The following is a 14,791-nucleotide window of genomic DNA, read 5'->3' as shown; positions in this document are numbered from 1 at the left end:
ACCTTTGCTGATGCCACAACCCCTGTTGAAGGATTGAAAGACCATGACGAAGCAACAAAATCTCCTCATGAGCAAACCATGGCTCTCAAGAGGACTGGAGGTATGTTGCAGTGAAGCAGTGTTAAGAAGACATTCAAGAACTGAATGAAGGCTCAAGACGTTGGCCGAGGCACAGCAGGGGTCGGGCAGAGGCTGGCAGCAAGAGAACAGAGAACTTCATATATCACTGGAGGAACATCAGTAGGCTTTGGGACTTACAAGGAGCAAGTACTGAGAGCAGTACTTGTTCAGGTGTTCAGGTTGCTAATGGCTAGTCGAAAGGATGACCTTGGTATAATAAGGAAATTTAATGAGCATCATTCTAAGATATTATGAGCCCAGGCTGACCAGGTAACGGAAATAGCAGCCGTAATGAGGAAAGCCATTGAGATTGGTGAACATCAGGGTGGCAGGAAGTCAACATAAATAGGAAACCAAGGATTTAAGAGAAATCCTTCAAGGGGCGCCCAGGTGGCTCAGTCGGTTAAGCCGCCGACTTCGGTTCGGGTCCTGATCTCACAGTTCGTGAGTTCCAGCCCCGCATCGGGCTCTGTGCTGACAGCTCACAGCCTGGAACCTGCTTCGGATTCTGTGTCTCCCTCTCTCTCTGTTCCTCTCCTGCTTGCGCGCGCACTCTCTCTCAAAAATAAAGACTAAAACAAAAATTTTAAGAGAAATCCTTCAAACTCAAGGGTCACGTTTTAGCCTCCTAAAAGATGATGCATAAGAAAGTAGACTCTTTGTTAAGTGTCAGTCTATGTCAATTCTTGTCTGAGCCTGAGAAGAGCTGGACGTGTCTGTGATTAATGGAACGGATTGGAGTGGATTAATGGAATTAATGGATTCATGGATGGAATAATAATGACTGATAAGAAATCACCCTCTGAATCACTTATTACTTTTAGATTATGTATAATACACTGGCAAATGGCATTTTTAAAGGGTTGCATATGCATATATGTATGTATGCATATGCATAGTAAATAAACTTATTCTCATTAAAATATAATTTAAAAATTTTTTGGGGGCGCCTGGGTGGCGCAGTCGGTTAAGCCTCCGACTTCAGCCAGGTCACGATCTCGCGGTCCGGGAGTTCGAGCCCCGCGCCAGGCTCTGGGCTGATGGCTCAGAGCCTGGAGCCTGTTTCCGATTCTGTGTCTCCCTCTCTCTCTGCCCCTCCCCCGTTCATGCTCTGTCTCTCTCTGTCCCAAAAATAAATAAACGTTGAAAAAAAAATGAAAAAAAAATTTTTTTAAATGTTTATTTAGTTTTGAGAGAGGAAGAGAGACAAAGCACAAGTGGGGAGGGGGCAGAGAGAGAGGGAGACACAGAATGAGAAGCTGGCTCCAGGCTCTGCACTGAGAGCAGAGAGCCCAATGCAGGGCTCGAACTCACGAATTGAGAAATCGTGACCTGAGCCGAGGTCAGACGCTTAACCGACTGAGCCACCCAGGTGCCCCGAATTTAAAAACAATTCAATAGGTGCATAGGTGAGTTCTCATGATGATATCACAGGGCAACTGCATGTTTACTTATTGAGGGATTGCTGTTTTCCAAAGTAGCTGCACCATTTTATATTCTCATCAGCATCGTAGGAGAGTTTCAATCTCTCCACATTCTTGCTATTGTCTCTTTTTTTATTATAACCATCTTATTAAGTGTGAAGAGGTACCTCATTGAGGTTTTGATTAGCATTTCCTTAATGATTAATAATATTATGCATCTTTTCATGTATATATTGACCTTCTTCATATATCTCTTTGGAGACGTGTTTGTTCATATCCTTCGCCCATTTATTAAAAAAAAATTTTTTTTTTATTTATTTTTTATTTAAAAAAATTTTTTTTTTTTAACGTTTATTTATTTTTGGGACAGAGAGAGACAGACCATGAACGGGGGAGGGGCAGAGAGAGAGGGAGACACAGAATTGGAAACAGGCTCCAGGCTCTGAGCCATCAGCCCAGAGCCCGACGCGGGGCTCGAACTCCCGGACCGCGAGATCGTGACCTGGCTGAAGTCGGACGCCCAACCCACTGCGCCACCCAGGCGCCCCCCCAAAAAATTTTTTTAATGTTTGTTTATTTTGAGAGAGAGAGAGAGAGAGACAGAGCATGAGCAGGGGAGGGGCAAAGAGAGAAGAAGACACAAAATCTGAAACAGGTTCCAGACTCTGAGCCATCAGTACAGAGCCTGACGTGGGGCTCAAACCCACGAGTCAGATCATGACCTGAGCCAAAGTCAGACGCTCAACCGACTGAGCCACCCAGGCACCCCTCCTCTGCCCGTTTTTGAAGTGGCATATGATTTTGATGAACAAATTCATCTTCTTGCTATTGAGTTGTAAGAATTCTTTACATATTCTGGATACAAGTCCATTAACAAGTGATTTGCAAGTATTGTCTCTGAATCCATGGGCTGTCTTTTTTCTCTCTCTCTCTCTTCTTTCTGATTGTATTTCAAGTTCTCTCCAAAACAAGGCCCTAGGAACCCCCAGCTTCCAAGCATACCCCTGGGCTTGGTCCACTGCTTCCTTGAATTCATGTTTGGGTATTCATCCACCAACATTAAACCCCAGGAGAAGAGATGTGACAAAGCAGGACCCCCCCCTCTATGGCAGGAGTCCTTTGCTGATTTCAGAGGTGCCAGTGGCAGCCAATATGGAAAACACACTGGAACTTTCCCTTGGAGCTGGGCTGTGATGGGAAGCCGATGGAAGAAGATGCTAGGGACGTCATCGTCTTTTCCCTGACCCATTCCCTGCAGCTTCTGAAGACATAGCAGAAAACAATATTCTTTGAAGGTACTGTGTAAGAATTCCCCAAAGCAAAAACGCATGCTTCCAACTCACTGTTTCAGAAAATCAGGGTCTAGTTCAGCTGCCGAATGAGCTGACTGATGTGTTCACCTTGAGAGCCAGGTGAGCCCATCCCCTTGAGGAAGCCCCCTCTGTTCTCCATAGCATGATGGGCCACTGAGAGATGGACAGGGTGCAAGAGGCCTGAGGTTACCTGGAAACTATTCCCTGAAAAGGCAATCTCATGACTGAGGTTTTCTAAACAAATAACACCAAACTTTCCCAGGTGCTCCCCGGTCACTGTAATCTATCAGAGAGATGCTTTTATCCTTGACCTTGGCCCGTCTACGTTTCAAGATGAGTTCTCAGACAGACTTCAGATTTGGAAATCCGCAGGTCACATAAGGTTCCACTATCTGTAGCGTTTTTATGGTCTGTGGGATCACTTTGACAAGACATCACTGAAAATCTTCTTCAAGGGGAAGGCTTGCAATGAGCCTCCGCACCAGTAAAATCACCCCATTAACCCTCTGGATGCAACAACAAAGGCCACAGGATGCTTATCTGGCACTTCGAAGACATGAAGCTTCACTTTTAGTCGTCATCTTCGGTGCGCCTTGTCACGTTATTGCTGCCAGGAATTGTGTAGCAACAATTCCAGTCACTTAAACTTGACCTCTTTCCTTTTTCCCTTCTTCTGCTCCTTCTTTTTCAAAAGTGTCTGCTTTGCTTGAGTGGCTTTGAAGGCTTGATAAGCCTTCCTTTTTTTTTTTCCAGATTTTCTAGAACCAAAGGGATCTTGCTTCTTCGCTCTTTCTCTGTCGTCTTTCCCTTTTTGTGCTTTCTTGTTGGTATTGTTTGAATTATAAATGTTTTTAGTTTTGATGAGGTCCAATGTACCTACTTCTTTTGTTTCTTGTGCTTTTAGTGTCATATTTAGGAAAGCATTGCCAAACCCAGGTCATTAAGGCTTACTCTTGTTCTTTCTTGTAAGGGTTTTATAGTTCTAGCTCATACATTTAGGTCTATGACCTCTTTTTTTTTTAATTTTTTATTTATATTTGAGAGAGAAAGAGAGACAGAGAGAGAGTGCACACAAGCAGGGGAGAAGCAGAGAGAGAGAGAGAGAGAGAGAGAGAGAGAGAGAGAGAAGGAATCTGAAACAATCCAAGCTGTCAGCACAGAGCCCGACACAGGGCTTGAACTCATGAGCTGTGAGATCATGGCTTGAGCCAAAGTCAGACGCTTAACTGACTGAGCCACCCAGGTGCCCCTCTAACGATCTCTTTTTGAGTTGATTCTTTGTGTATGGTGTGAGGTAAGGGTCCAAGGTCATTCCTTTGTATATGGATACCAAGTTGCTTCAGCATTATTGTGGAAAAGACTATTCTTTCCCCCAATGAATTATCTTGTCATCTTTGTCAAAAGCACATTGGCCATAAACATAAGGGCTTATTTCTGGACTCTCAGTTCTAGTCTATTAATGTGTCTGTCCTTATACCAGTAGAGCATTGTCTTGATCGCGACAGCTTTGTAGTAAGTTTTGAAATCAGGAAATGTCAGTCTTCCCAACCAGCTGTTCTTTTCATGATTATTTTGGCTCTTTGGGCCCATATGACTTCTAGGATCAGTTTGTCAATTTCTTCAAGAAAAGCCAGCTAGGATTTTGCATCGGAAGAGTAATTTGGGAAATATCGCCATTTTACCAATGTTAAGTCTCAACATCTTACCTTTGACAGAATCATTGAGTACATCTGTTTATCAGTAGTGACCTATTACCTCAAGAAAGGAAGGAGACAGAGCACAAATCTAGTATCTTCCTTTCATCTACACTCAGATTATGACACTGAGAAAGCTATGGAGACGCCGCCTTTGAAGCAAACAGATTGTGCTTTGATTTTTAAAAGAAACTGAGAAAGATCGACGGAAAATCTTCAGCTTTTTAAGCGTCTCCATCAGTTTTTTGGGGGGGAGCTGTTTTTGTTCTTTAGCTCCCATCTGTGTCTGAACGGTGCTAGTTTTTCCAGAAAGAAAGATAATGGACAGACTCTGGTCGTCCTCAGTGGTTGGTAATAAAGAATCACTGGCACCCTGACAGGACAGTACTGAAGATGGAAATGTGACTCTCTGTTTTATTTTTTATTTTTATTTTTTTTAATGTTTATTTATTTTTGAGACAATGCAAGAGACAGAGTGCGAGCAGGGGAGGGGCAGAGAGAGAAGGAGACACAGAATCCAAAGCAGGCTCTGGGCTCCGAGCTGTCCGCACAGAGCCCGACACAGGGCTCGAACCCATGAACCGTGAGATCATGACCTGAGCCGAAGTCGGCTGCTCAACCGACTGAGCCACCCAGGAGCCCCCTCTGTTTTATTTTTTAATCCAGACACTGTGGTGTGTTACTCGCCTGTTACAGGTCAACGTGTGTAGCTTCCGGGAGAAAATTGCTTTTCCCTGAAAACTCGTTGGCCCTGGATACAAATAAGCAGCCTGCTGGGGTGAGGCCGAAAACTCGAGTGGAGGTTAAGAGCGTGAGTCCATCTGAGCCCCCCACTTAGGTGAGCAGGGGGTAGGTATAGCTGGTACACCGCAGGGGGAGAGATAATCTGCTCTCCCTGCACCTTAACGACACAAGACTCTGAGACACAAGAGGTGCGAATTTGGTTGAGTTTGTAGAAGCCACAGTTCCTAACCCCATCTGGAGGTGTTGATGTTTTTGTCTTGGGCTTGCCAGTGTCCGTTCAATCCAGGCACAGACCTTTCCTCCTCACGTGCCCTCCTCCCCAAAGCCAACCACCTTGTAATTCTTGGAATGGGAACTTCTTACCCGGGCTCTGTACCGGGAGCCCTTTGACCTTTTCATCTCTCAGCTGGGTAGCTGATGGTGGAGATGCTTCCAGGAAGCGCCCCCTGAGACTTACTCCAGGCCCCTCAGAGGGCTTGGCGAGGAGGCAATGAGGTCGAGAACCAATGAAATGCTGGAAGCCTATCTGTAGTCTTTGGGTGCAAGTCTTTGGGTGTAGTCCTCAGGGACCAGAGTCAGGGCCTGTATGGTCACCATTCTTGGTTCCACTCCAAGGGTCTCAGTTTGAGCTGAGGATTTGGGATCTAGCCACACACGCTCTCTTGAGAATTTTTAAATGCCCTCATCATCCCAATAACCAGATGTGTTGTCAACAAAGTGATTTACACACGACCAGACGATTACCTTCTTTTCCTCTCTGGAAGTGGGATCTAGGAAGAAGGGCCAGACCCATCAGGGAGGGTCTGAGGGTCAGGCGGTCGCGGTCTGGCTTTCTGGAAGCCACCGCAGTGCTCCCTTGGCACCTCAACTGCACGTTCAAAGGTGGGAGCACCAGCCCATTGAGGAACACTGGTCCCCGGAAGTGTGCCGCAGTCGGGTAGACCAGGTGTCTGATCAAGGTTGGGAAGCAGGGTCCTCAGTGAGAGGGAGCAACTATGAGTTTCCACTAAAGTAGAGATTTTGAGTGTGTCTTTCCAGGTGCCAACGAGTAAGGAGCCTAAGCATTGGTTGAACTGACATTTAAAATTTTTTTTTAATCTGTACCTGTTTTCATAAAGCCAAGAGTTACCTAGGGAAGATCAGACTGGTTACTCCATACAGTGAGCCATGAGCAGGCACTGGGTTCCATTCCAATCGCAGGGCAACGGTGGTGCTAAAGAGAAACAGCCCCTGCTCTCACAGGCTGGTGGTTGTCGAAGGTAGAGAAACAGTAAAGAAAACAGGGGGTTCCTGTAGAATTGTCTCACCGAATCCCCATGAGGGGAGAAGTCCCATCCTCCAAATGCGCACAGGGAAGCTGAGACTTCAAGAGGCCAGGTCAACCACCTAGACCGTGCGGAAAATTATTGGTGCCATCTAATTCAATTCCGGGCCATCTGACTCCAGATCCCGTGTTCTTTCCAGAACCTCCCTCCGGCCCTTCATTTTACAAATGGTCTCTGAACACTCTCCGAAACCCAGACACTTCCACCGGGCTGTGTGTGGAGAAGCTGTTTCTGTTTTTCTTCCTCGCGGGAGTGGGTAACGGTGGGCCTGCCAGTGCCCTTCTGAAAAGGAAGTCAGGCAGCAAGGCCTTGTTCCAAGGTCAGGGCCCCAAGGAGAAAGTCCTTCCACCCCAAGGGCGCTCCAGCACTTCTCCGGCTGTGCCTGGCTGGCTCCCTCCTGTCGCCTCCCTGCCTGAACGAAGATGGCTCTCAGGGTCCCAGCTGTCCCCATGACACCCTGAGGGTCGCTGCTATTTTTAAACCCTTTGAATCTGACAGGTGAAGAATTGCTGTCATTTTCACACTGAATAACATTCATTATTCGTTATCTGTGGTGAAAGACCCGCCTGGCTACCCGGGTACTTCCTTCTAAACCAAGCCAAGGAGGCCCAAGCCAAGGAGGCCCTTTTAACACTGAGAGGGAAGAGCCCCCGGTTTTACACCTGCCTACGTGGGACAATAAAAGGAGGAGGGGCCTCTCTGTTGGGGGGGAGGGGAAGGGCTCCGCTGACTCAGGGGGAGGGCCCCGAGTCCTGCCCAAGAAAGAACCGGGCTTAGAGAATATCTACGGCTGTCGCATCAGCAGCTGGGAATGATCCTCTGTGTCTCGAACGTGCTCGCGGGATGAGAAGGGTGACTCCAAAGAATAGTAAGGGTTCTTCAGTTCAGTGTGGCTGCTACAGAGGAAAATCACGTGTCTAAGGGGTCTGCAAGCCCGCACGTGTTTCATGCCCCACATCTGAGCGGCTTCCTCTTGCCCACCGCTCATGTGGCACTAAACCCAGCCACCTCCCAGTAAGTGTGTGTGAGATCGTCAGGAGCCCACCTGACCAGGTGGGAGAACTCACCCATGGGGGACCTGCCTGTCCCCTGTGGCCGGCCTGGGCGGCCCGGATGGAGGGCCCTTGCTGCAGCCGCGTGGGGCGCCGAATTCAACTCCTGGCCCTACTTTTCCGAGAGCGGGGCTTTGGCCAGGTGTCCCTAACACCCCGGCTCCTGTCTCCAGCCGGAGACTCAGTTCACACAAATGGTTGACATCGGCTTTCATCTACCCCGGGGGCCCCGGGGACACTTGACTGGGTGCTTTTGTAAAGCACCACACAGCTCAGAGCGTGCTCTCACTCGTCGGCTTCCCAGGCTTGGTCTGACAGCACAGAAACAGATTTGAACTTCACACACTGTGCCTTGGGGCCCGCTGGCTGCAGAAAGAGTGCAGGAGGGGAACAGTTGGCAGAAGGAGACGCGATGGTCCTTCTGAAATCTGGGGTGAGTCTCAGCTCTCCTCCTGCTTTTCCCTTCTCTGCCGAGGCCCCTAACAGACGTGGCTGCTCCACTCACAGCCACTGTGAGTACCGTGGACAGAGACACCTGTTAGGGAACTCTGCCAGGCCACCTGCTCAGGCCGGCCACCGGTGCAGTGCGGGGAGGGGAGAGAGGTGGCTGTCCCCTGCGGATGTCCCGGGAAGCTGGACCAGATCAAGGGCTCGGGATCCTGGCACAGAGCTGGGCAGAGGGATGCAAACGCGCCAGCGGAGGGGCAGGTCCCAGGCAAAGGGCTAAACCCCACGGACCCCAGTTCAGCGAGGGGGAGGCAGCCCGTCCATCCCTTTGGCTTCCGACGACCTAGAGGTGTGGGGTGTTCTGTCACGTGCCTGCCGTGATATGTCCTGGGAAGAGTCGGCTCACAGGCAGAGGTGGCAAAATGATTTGGAAACTGTCTTGGTGTTTCACGTGAGTCGTGAGTTTCCACAGAGTAAGAATGAGTTGTTTGCCCCCTCACCATAAAACGCGAATCTAATTATCTTCATTTTTAAACCTTTTTTTTTTAAATGTTTATTTATTTTTGAGACAGAGAAAGACAGAGCATGAACGGGGGAGGGGCAGAGAGAGAGGGAGACACAGAATCTGAAACAGCCTCCAGGCTCCGAGCTGTCGGCACAGAGCCTGACGCGGGGCTTGAACTCACGGACCTCGAGATCATGACCCGAGCCAAAGTCGGTCGCTTAACCGACTGAGCCACCCAGGTGCCCCTAATTATCTTCATTTTAAAAAAAATGTTTATTTCTTTACTTATTTTGAGAGAGAGAGAGGGCGCAAGCAGGGGAAGAGAGAGAGAGAGAGAGGGAGAGAGGGAGAGAATCCCAACAGCGCAGCGCAGAGCCCGACGCGGGGCTCGAACTCACCAGCTGCAGGATCACAACCGGAGCTGAAATCAAGAGTCGGCCGCTGACCGATGAACCCATCCAGGTGCCCTAAGAATTATTCTCATTTCTGACTGTACCAGTAAAATCCAAACGCGAACAAACATGTTCATTTAAAAAAAAAATTTTTTTTTTCAACGTTTATTTATTTTTGGGACAGAGAGAGACAGAGCATGAATGGGGGAGGGGCAGAGAGAGAGGGAGACACAGAATCGGAAACAGGCTCCAGGCTCCGAGCCATCAGCCCAGAGCCTGCCGCGGGGCTCGAACTCCCGGACCGCGAGATCGTGACCTGGCTGAAGTCGGACGCTTAACCGACTGCGCCACCCAGGCGCCCCCAAACATGTTCATTAAATCAGTGGTCTTGTCCAGAAACATAGCCCCCAGGGTCTTGCTTGCTGGCCGCCTGCCCTTACATACCAACCTTTGCGCCTGGCAGTTGCCCGGATGTGGTCTGGGGGAGTCATGCTTCTGTATTTCCTCCTGTGGTCTCAACGCTCAGCTGTGTCTCTGGTAAGCGCTATGTCAGCGTGAGGCCCCTTGGGCTGCTGTGTCCCATGGGCATCCAGCCGCCTACAGGAAAGGACAACAGGACACTCTGAGCCCTACCTGGCTGCTTTAGGTGACTCCTGCTACCTCAAGGCCTTCCTCCCTCGCTCCATGAATGTTCCTGTTGTTCTTCTATGGCTCACATCCAGGAATATGTGAGCCTTGAGCACTTGCCCGTTTGACTGTGGGAATAAAAGCTAATATTTACAGAGTTCTCACTGTCTGTTAGTGCCTTTATCAATGTCTTTAATTCTCAACATTACGAAATAGCTGTGGTTATCACCCCCACATCTCAGACAAGGAAACTAAAACTTAGAGCAGCCAGATGACTTGTCCAAGGGCACACTGATAGAGAAGGGGGAGTTGGGACTTGGGCCAAGGCTGTGTGATTCCAAAGATCCGCCCCCCCCCCACACCATCCCCAGAACATCACAGCATCCTAGTTTTCTGGAGTGGGTGGAAAGGAGAGTAGAGAGCTTCCTCTCTGGCGTACAGGTGAGATGCTCATGAGCCTGAAATCCCCACCTTGGCCATGACCTCCTTTGGGGAAAGTGACCACAGGTGGGTGTCTAGCCCCAATTTGTCATGGCATGCACCATGTGTCAATCAAAACGAGTCCTGCTACCCTGACTGCAACTGATTGGGCCACCAACCTCTGTGAGAGTGGAACAGTGTCTCTTAATTGTTGGTGAACCCCCAGTACCTAGCACAGAGTAGATGCTGAATAAATACTTGTTGAGTGAATGAGTAAATGAATGGATGGATCCAAAATTGGTGCCTCAACCAGGCAGCCATGTCTAGGCTATAAAAATGTGAGATCTCTAAGGTGGACCAAAACTTTACTAACGGATGGTCCACGTTGGCTGGTGACAAACTGACGATACGGGGTCTTTGGAAAGTATGGAAGTCAGGTGCACTCTGAGGCGGGCGTGTCCTTTCCATGAAGCCCGTTGTACGTCCCAGGCTGGCGAGTGCAGGGAGCCAGAAGGACAGCACAGGACAGGGGCCGGTGTCCTCTCTCCGCTGCTCAGGTCTCTGGTATCTTTCACTTAACCCCCAGTGTCAAAGGGGATTTGAGATGCTCACTTTCTCGGAACATTAACGAGCATCTCCAGGACTTATCCAGCCTGGTAGAGAAAATTGTGCAGTTCTAGGTGGACCAAAGCATTCAGCAGAAGGGCGTGGGGGAGGGCAGGGGCCAGCCAGTCTGTCCATCTGCTTCTTTTCTCCAGTTGGTCAAGAGAATTCAGTGCCCCTGTATTCGCGCGCGCGCACGCCTCTGTGCGTGTGTGTGCGCGCGCGCACGCGTGTGGAGAAGGGGAGGGAAATGACTGCCCATTCTTTGCTTCCCAGGGACACAGGACTGTGGCAGAACAGCGATAACATCTTGGCGAATGAAAAGATGTGGGACACTATGTCTCCAAACACTTGGCCATCCCGCTGCCCTGGGGAAACGTTTACTTGCGTAGCAAAGAGCACGTCCCTGTATTTATGCATTTATGTTACGTGGGGCCTCAGTCTTGAGCTGTGGGAACCCACAGAAGGAGGAAACATGGCTCTAAGCAGAACAAAAATGTTAGTAAGCTTGAGTTAAGCTACCACACAATTTGGGAGCTACTTCGAAGCATTATGGACTAACGATTTTCTTTTTAGCTCCCATCAGGGCTGGCAAATTCCCATCAGTACTAGTCTTGAGTAATTTGGCTTTGTATTTTAGAAGAATGTGTGCTGTCTGTGATCAACACCCCAGACTTCCCACTGTTATTGATCCCCTGGGCCTGATTTGGTCGGCAAGGGGGCAGGGGTCACAAGGTCATTTTCTGGCTTGTTCCTGAGCCTGTAGGTGATTGCTTTCTGTGGTTGCTGCTGTGACAAGGCCACAGTCCGGAACAAAACAGAAAGCCTCATCCTGCAGGCATCAGTTCTTACAATTGCCAGAGTGTTCTAGCAAGGATAAACCTTAGTGATGCTTCCCATGGGTGGCTGGCCTACAAAGCCCACGGGCAGCCTCCCTCCTGGTTTTGCCCAGAGGAGGCACAGGGGCATCATGGCGCAGCGGGCTTGACGTTCGGTGGTTTGCCCCTTCCCTGCGCACAGGGGGGCTGCGATCGGGAATGTGCTCGGGATGGTGCATCCTAACGAAAGGCTAAAGAAATGATTCTGTGCGGTGACTGTAGCACCAGCTGCCAATGCAATTAGCAAGTAGCTGCACGCTCTCACCTTGTTTTTCGAATGTCAAAAAACAGTGTAAAAGTGTGCCGGTGCCCATCGCTGGGAGGGAGAGGGATTTCATCTCAGGATCGGCTCTGAGGATTAATGGTGACTGCCCGGAGGGCTTGTCAGGCTGAGCCCAGGCTCCCATGGCAAGCGCTAGGGATTGATTAACCACGTCTGCCGTCAGAGCAGGCGTGGGGACAGTGGGGTTGTTGGTAACATTTTGCCGACTGGTTTATAATGTGGATTTATGAGAGGGATTCTATCATGCCCCCTGTAATGGCAGTGCACCGACTCTCCTCATCCCTTTTACAAAAATATTGCGAAGATTTTCCTCACTAGATGAAACTGAGTCCGTCCTCCCTAATTGTCCCTGGAAAACAAAGGGCGGCCAGAGGAAAGACCAAGGAATCAAGGCTCTATCTGGGATTGTGTGAAATTCCTCCGTGGGGGCCTGCTGGCCATTCAAGCTTACAGGGAAGAACGCAAGCTTTGTATTTGAATCCTGACCTCCCACTAGCTGAGTGACCGTGAGCAGGTTACTTTACCTCTCTGAGTCTGTTTCTCCATCCCTAGCGTGGAGCAAACGATGCCTCCCGTCCTGAATGGATGTGATCATTCGAACTTGCTTATGAAAAGATTAGGGAATTAGGTTGAGTCCTGTAGGGAAGACAAAGCTGTGCATGGTTGAGGGATGGGGAGTTCTGGTTCACAGAGCATTCTGGTAATTGGTCTCCACACCATAACTGAATAACCACCTTTCCTCAGATCCTTGGGTGGCATAATGGGAAAAGCCATGGGATGAAAGTCAGAAGACCTGAGCACCCATTCCAGCTTAGCTACTTCCCAACTGGGGGATCCCAGAAAACTAACCTCTCGGAGCTCCAAGGTCTCATTTCAGTGAAACGTAGCGAAAGCTAACATTCCCACTGTTTGGACGATTTCGACCAAACAATCGTTAGGAAAGTGCCTGCTTCATAGTAGTTACTCAAAAGCTATATATCAAAGCTTTACTTTTTTAAGCTTGCGTTTGGTAATACATATTAATGTTTTTAGAACAGTTTCAGATTTATTTAAAAAAACTGAGGAGAGAGTACAGAGAGTCTCCATATCCCCAACCCACAGTGTTGCCTATTATTAACATCTTACAATGGTGTGGTGCATCTGTTAGAATTAATGAATCAATGTAGACCCGTTGTTATTATTTTGAAAAAAAGTTTTAATGTTTATTATTTATTTTTGAGAGAGAGACAGACAGACAGACAGACCATGAGGGGGTAGGGGCAGAGAAAGAGGGAGACACAGAGTCCAAAGCAGCCTCCAGGCTCTGAGCTGTCAGCACAGAGCCCGACACAGGGCTGGAGCCCATGAACCGTGAGATCATGAGCTGAGCCAAAGTTGGATGCTTAACCGAGGGAGCCACCCAGCTGCCTCATTCTGGTGCCCCTGGATTTATTATTATTAACCGACGTTCATGACTCATTCAGGTTGCCTTACCTGTCACCTAATGACCCTTTGCCGTTCCGGGATCCCAACGTTACATTCGCTTGGCATGTCTCCTCAGGCTCCTCCTGGCTGTGACGGCTTCTCAGACTTCTCCTATCTACATAAATTATTTAGAGATTTGTCTCTTCTCTCCATGTATTTATTTTGCACTCACTTATTTATATTAATATGAACTAATGGATATTAATTTCATACTTCAAGTCATAATCCAACACTACTTTATTTATTTTGTTACTCAAATGGCTCCAGCTTTGGCCATCGAGAGCTCTTTCTGTTGGCCTCTGTGTCCTCTGACATGCTATCATCAGTGTATGTCTTTTTAAAACATGTCCTTGGTTTCTGACCCTACGAGATGTCTTTTAGCTCTTTATTTTGAAATAATCATAGAATCAAAGGAAATTGCAAAGAAATGCACAGGAAATCCCATGCATCTATTCTCCAGTCTTCCCCAAAGTTAACATTTTCCCCAACAAGATAAAAACCAGGAAGTTGATATTGATACAATCTGTATTTTTTATTTCTTTATTTTAAAAACATTTTTTAATGTTTATTTATTTTTGAGAGAGACAGAGTGCAAGTTGGGGAGGGGCAGAGAGAGAGGGAGACACAGAATCTGAAGCAGGCTCCAGGCTCTGAGCCATCAGCCCAGAGCCCAATGCGGGGCTCGAACTCATGAACTACAAGATCATGACCTGAGCTGAAGTTGGATGCTTAACCGACTGAGCCACCTGGGCGCCCCTGATATGGGTACAATCTATAGAGCTGATTCAGATTTCTCCAGTTATACATGCACTTGTGTGTGTGTGTGTGTGTGTGTGTGTGTGTGTGATACTATGCAATTTTGTCACATCTATAGCTAATTGTAACCACCACCACCACAATCAAGATAAGGGACTATACAATTACCACATGACTCCCCTTATAATGATCCCCCCCACCCCACCCCATCCATCCCTAATCTCTGGCAACCAGTAATCTGTTCGCCATCTCTGTGGTTTTGCTGTTTGAAGAACGTTATGTAAATAGAATCACCCAATGAACGATATTTGGGATTGGCTATTTTCACTCAGCCAGTTCCCTTGGGATTCATGCCGGCTATTGTGTGTATCAGTACTTCATGCCTTTTATTGCTGTGCGGTGTCCCATGCCATGGCTGTCCCACAATTAGTTTAATCATCCCCTGTTGAAGGACATCTTGGGGTAGTTACCAGCTCGGGACTATTTTGAATAAAGCTGCTGTGACCATTTGTGTACACGTTATTTATTGCGTAAGTTTTCATTTCTCTGAGATAAATGCCCAAGGGCACAATGGCTAAGTCATATGGCCATCCATTTTAACTTTTAATTTTTATTTTATTTAAATGTTTATTTGTTTTTGAGAGGTGGGGGGAGGGGCAAAAGCAGGCGGGGAGAGGGGAGACAATCCATTTTAAGTTTTATTTTTTATTTTTAAATTTTTTTTAACATTTATTTATTTTTGAG

At 48.1% G+C, this 14,791-nt stretch overlaps 1 non-coding gene and 1 pseudogene across 1 annotated transcript; both read right to left on the bottom strand.

Annotated features, from left to right (window-relative positions):
- Positions 1-2,226: 2,226 nt before the first annotated feature.
- On the bottom strand, positions 2,227-2,308 carry TRNAQ-UUG (transfer RNA glutamine (anticodon UUG)). Its single transcript has one exon. It is a non-coding gene; the product is annotated as a tRNA-Gln (tRNA).
- A 598-nt stretch (positions 2,309-2,906) lies between these two features.
- The window catches only part of LOC125154370 (60S ribosomal protein L7-like 1), a 127,005-nt pseudogene continuing 115,120 nt past the window's right edge, over positions 2,907-14,791 (bottom strand).

Source organism: Prionailurus viverrinus, chromosome A1, assembly GCF_022837055.1.
Source record: "Prionailurus viverrinus isolate Anna chromosome A1, UM_Priviv_1.0, whole genome shotgun sequence".
In the NCBI taxonomy this organism is placed as follows: domain Eukaryota; kingdom Metazoa; phylum Chordata; class Mammalia; order Carnivora; family Felidae; genus Prionailurus; species Prionailurus viverrinus.
This window is presented reverse-complemented; position numbering and strand designations above follow the sequence as displayed.